This window comes from Alligator sinensis, unplaced genomic scaffold (genome assembly GCF_000455745.1).
Source record: "Alligator sinensis unplaced genomic scaffold, ASM45574v1 scaffold862_1, whole genome shotgun sequence".
Taxonomy (NCBI): domain Eukaryota; kingdom Metazoa; phylum Chordata; order Crocodylia; family Alligatoridae; genus Alligator; species Alligator sinensis.
Genome location: NW_005842066.1, coordinates 1,412,612 through 1,417,651, shown reverse-complemented (window position 1 = coordinate 1,417,651; position 5,040 = coordinate 1,412,612).

Sequence of the window (5,040 nt, the reverse complement as noted above, 5' to 3'; positions counted from 1 at the left end):
CAGGAATGGTGATTTAAAAGTCAGAGGAACCAGGAACCAGGCTTGGTGAAAACCTCCCAAACCTGGCTCCCAGCCCCTCCAGTTTCCCCTTGTCCCCCCTGCAAGTCAGCTGAGCAAATTAAAATAAGAGGGGCTGGGGCACTTGTGTGCAGAGGCTTTTCCCAAGCCTGGCTCCCAGCCCCTGTGGCTTCCCCTTGCCACCCAGCTGACCTTCAGCAGAGTCGGGTGAGGCAAGCTGTTGTGCCAGAGCAGCAAGGCTTGGGTCAGCCTGGAGCAGTGTGGGGTGAGACAGGTTGTTGTGCCCCTGCCACAGGACTCCTGGAGTCTTGCCACATTAGCTGAGCACTTTCTCCCCTCCCTGAACTCCTCCGAGTCTATTCTGCAAGGAAAAACCAGGAGGGTTCCCACCACGGCCTTCCCCTTCCAATCAGTTCAAGGAAGAGGAGAAGGCAGGCTGTCAATTAATGGCCTCACCTAAGGGCAGGGCTGGTCTAGGGCCTCCTAGCTGGACAGCTTGCTAGTGAAGTACTTGAGACATGGGGCTGGAGTGCCCCATATGTACAGTCCAGCTCCTGGATTATTTTTCTATCAGAAGAAATTTCTTCTAGTAGAATTGAATGTCTGTACACAGCCCTAGTTAACACAGCTCAAATAGAACTGAGCTCATGCTCTGGGCTCTGGGAGCTGAAAACTGCAGAGTCCTTATACCAGGGGCAGGCAAAGTCCAGCCCGCAGGCCAGATCGGCCCTGCAGCAGACTCCATTTCCCGTCAGCCCCTGCCCTCATCTTTGCAGATGGTTTCCATGAGGACCCCAGGAATGGGGGTGCTGTGACAGTGCTGGGCCAGAGTTTCCATGGAGACTAGCCCCAACAGGGCTGGCAGGATACATGGCCGGGCAGGGAGCTGCTCTGGGCCTGGGATCTTGCGGTAGTGACAGCATGGTCTAGAGCTGGGGCAGAGCTGCAATCTGCTGCCCACATGTCCTGGGCAGGGGTCTGCAGGCAGTGGATTGTGGCTTTGCCCTGGCTCTGGACCATGCTGTCACCGCCACAAGATCCCAGCCCCAGAGCAGCTCCCTGCCCAGCCGCACACCCTGCCAACACCGCTGAAAACCCTTGCCCCCACACTGTCATAGCGCCCCTGCTCCTGTGGTCTCTGTGGAAACTGGCTGCTGCAACACAGGCAGGGGCTGCTGGGAAATGGAGTCCAGCCACCAGCTGGATCTGCCATTTTTGCCCACCCCTGCTTTATACTCAGTCCTATCAATATACTTAATCTTGAAAAAGGAGCTGCTTCCTACTTATCAGCATCCTTGTTCTGACAGTTGTAGCCATAACAGGCTCTTGAGTCCACATTCACCCTAGCTTCTCTTTCTGCAGTGGGATGCTTGTGTGGAGGGAGTTTGAAATTGTTTACAAGGGTAAAAAATTGTCATCTATATATGTATGTATTTAATGGTTCTGTCACTTAAGAGCATCAGTCTCAAGGGTTTATGCTATTACCCTCCCTGCAAATATTCAGAATTATAAAATTTTGCTTTCGGGGTCTAGAACTACCTGGGAGAAGGAAATAGTGGATGAGATATGCTTTATATGCCTCAGTTACACTTCATCTAGTCCGAATTTGTCTAGCTTCAATTCCAGCCTTATGGAATTAAATCCATCCAAGTACTTTGTTCTTGTGGTACAAGGTGCATACAACCATATACTTGGTGATTTTAAAAGACACCATTTTGGAACATAGGACTGGAAGGGTCCTCCAGTTTCCTGGTATCTCAGGGAAACATGTCATGTGATCTTTTTTGGAAATGCATCGAATTCAGTTTTAAAAACAGGTTTTTTTAATCCTCATTGCTCCTACTAGAAGGCTATTCCAGAGCCTCCCTGCAATGAAGTGTGTCTGATGCCGTTGACAGTCTTATTCCAGGGTGGTCCCTTGTTCAATGTAAATGGTCTATTATTACCTGCTTCCCTGGACAGCAGTCTTAGAAGATCTGGTTATTTGCCCACTCCAAGCATAGAGTAACTTACCTCCGTGTACAAACTGAGGTAGCTTGTAATTGTGTGCACTCCCTAGGGTGAAGGGTGAATCCTTACAATGGCGTTGGTCCAAAAGTGCTGAGGTATCCAATAAATATTTCTGCCCTGTATTTGAAGAAAAGCCTTATAATGTTTTATCTTTATGATAATGAATACCTTTAATTCCAACACGAACTAAGGAGGTTGCCAAAAAGGATCTATAAAAGGTCTTTTTTTTTTTTTAAATCAGCACTTCTGAATAACTTGTTTACAAGAGTTTTAAAAGAGCTAGCCAAGAGATAGCTGGGCTATTAATGTTGATTTTCAATAAATTTGGGGAATTTTAGGAAAGTGCAAGAATACCAGAAGAAAGTTAATGTGCCAATATTTGCAAAAAGTAAATGGGAGACCTGGGTAATTGTAGACCTGTATAACCTGACATCAGTCCCAAGCAAAATAATGGAATAGCTGATACATGACAGGACAGGTGAGAGGGGAGCAGGTAATGTAGTTAATGCCAGTTTGTCTGGATGTATGTAAAATAGCTTTCAAACTAAGTTTAGCTTTGTTTTGATGATCTTACAAGTTTAGTCGATAATAGTGTTGAGAGAATATATTTAGACTTCTGTAGGCATTTGACTTTGTATTGTGTGGCAGTTTGATTAGGAAACTAGACCAATACAAAATCAGTGTGGCACATAAGTGAATTAAAAACGGGATAAACACAAATGGGGAATCATCATCTAGTGAACGTGCTTCTTGTGTGGTCCCATATGGGTCATTGCTTAGTCCTCCATCTATCAAGGGCCTGGCAGAATCTTAAAATAATTACTGATCTTGTTTGTAGATGATACAAAAATTGTGGGAATGGTAAATACTGTAGTGAAGAGGACAGTTAATCTAGCTTTTTGATATCACTGAACGATACCAGATTCAAATTCAGTGATCTGGGCACAAGCCAACAATATGAGTTACACTGTGGCCAAACACTGTTGTATGCACAGGAACAAAGAGGCAGGCAGTACTTGCAGAATAAGGGACTCATCAGGAGAACATGTTTTTCTAAAAGACATGTCGTGGTTCAAGCAGAAAATAGTTTAGGGAAACTTTGGACTCTGTGATACAGTAGGTAACTAGATGATCACAGTAGTCTCATCTGGCTGTGTAGATTATATGCTGGGGTCTCAAAGATTTGGCCCATGGGCTCAATCCAGCCTGTAGAACTATTTGACCCAGCCTGCAGGGCTTCCTGAGGGACTGGGCATTCAGGGTTGGGGCATGCATGTCAGTAGTGTGTGTATGCATGTGTGAATGCAAGTGAGCATCAGCTGTGTTAACCCCTACACCACCACTTGCCCCTGTGGGTCTCGATCAGGCCTGGATTGTGGTCTGGAGCCAGCCATGGAGCACAGCTGAGTTTGAAACCCACGTGAGTAAAAATTAATAACTGTAATTTTAAAAAATCAGCAGTGGCACTGGTATAATGGTGGCACTGTACTTGTATATTGGTGGAAAGTGCTGTTTACTGCATAAGTTTGTAATTTTATTAGTATTATTTTTAGAAGCATTTTTAATTGGAATTATTTTACTACTTTAGACTAGTCAACCTACACATCAAGGGACAGGGCGTTGTTGATACTCTGTCTTCCTCTTTTTTGTTTCTCAATTATAAAGTCTTTCATGTAACATGGATGAAAGAAACATAGCTATGATGCTGATAAGCATGTTCATGCTTTTCTCATCACAGCCCTCCAGAGCCTTTGCTCCATTTGCTGTCTGCTTGTATCTTGGCTCTTGTTACATATTATATAAGGTTTGCTGTGTTCTGTACTAACTCAGCTGTACTAATTGGTGTCTTTTTTGCATCAAGGTGTTTCAAAATGTCATTTGATGCCATGACACCAGCTCAACCTTTATATAAGGTGAACATTGAATTTACATTCCGACACTTTAATTAAAAATTACCCTTTCAACTAATATAATTCAGTAAGACTGTAAGTTGCCAGTTTCGTAGTGTGCAACAAAGAGGCATCTGAATAAATGGGGCTGCTTTTGCCTTCTTTTCCCTCAGAGTTCTGCCTCATTCTACACCTCCCCCCATAACTCACTTTTTAAAGGGAAAATTTAATTTCTTAGCCCCATCACACATACATCAGTGAGGAAATCACAGCAATCTCTTCTCTCTAAGGAAAACTACAGAATCAAAGATCTGAAGGAAGTGTTCCAAAACCAGAGTTTGTAATGTGTACTTTTTTCCTGTTTTGATTAACAAATATTCTTCACAATAGTCCCAGTGCTTTCCAGGCAGGGTGAGGCAGAGACAGGGAGCCTCTTTTCCATCAGAAAAACATACTGAACCAAAAGAGTAAATTTTCATGCAGTCCCAAAGTTCAACTAGTATGTGCTGATTTTGTTTGATTGGTCAGACTTTTCCACAGAAAATTACCTCTCTCCATTCTGGTTCTAGCTGGGCTCTAGCTGTTGGTTCCCACAAGATACCCCACCAACTACACTGCCCACTTTAGCAATGGAAAGGACAGACCTTAGACTCCCTGTTAAATGAGAGACATCTCTGGTTCCCTGACCAAGCCTGCTGTGGCTGAAGTTGACAGTGAATTTCCCATTGGCTTCACTGACAGGAAGCTCAGACCCTTGAAACAGACCACAAGGGGGAAGAGGATACAAACCCATCTTCTGAAAGTGTTGCTACGATCTTGATATCAGGAAAAATGTCTTCACTGTTAGGACAGTGGTTGGACAAGCATTGGTCAGGGATGATTTAAGAATAGATATACCTATCTTCTACAACAAGTATCTCCCATGCTTCTGGGCTTTGCTGGTTGCTGGCACCAGGAAGGAATTTTTTTTCCTTACTGTTGCCACATGTGTTGGGGTGGGGTTGTCCTTCTAAGAAGCACTGGGTTTTGGCTGGAACAAAATGCTCCTGCTGGGATGAAACCCAGAGGTTCCAGGCTAGAGGGTCTTTCTCTGCCACTCAGGGTTAGACTGATCTCCATACTT